Source organism: Chaetura pelagica, unplaced genomic scaffold (genome assembly GCF_000747805.2).
Source record: "Chaetura pelagica isolate M959 unplaced genomic scaffold, ChaPel_1.0 scaffold915, whole genome shotgun sequence".
In the NCBI taxonomy this organism is placed as follows: domain Eukaryota; kingdom Metazoa; phylum Chordata; class Aves; order Apodiformes; family Apodidae; genus Chaetura; species Chaetura pelagica.
In genome coordinates, this window is record NW_009953409.1 from 33,808 (window position 1) to 34,054 (window position 247).

Consider the following 247-nt stretch of genomic DNA (forward strand, 5'->3'; position numbering starts at 1 on the left):
AATAGAATCTTTATTCACCTGCCTATGGGTGTGCCTGCTTGTTTAGGTCACCCATTCCTGCAAGAATGTAAATAACTGCTTTGCTGCAGGGTCTGGGTGGGCCTGTGCATTGGCACCACAAAGGTTTCTCACGAGGGGGGCTCTGTGTCCCTCCTCCCTGGTTCCCCAGCCCTTGCAGGAAGAAGAAAGGGCTTTCCCGGCCCCCTCAGCAAAAACCTCTCGCTGTGAGCAGGATTCGAACCTGCGC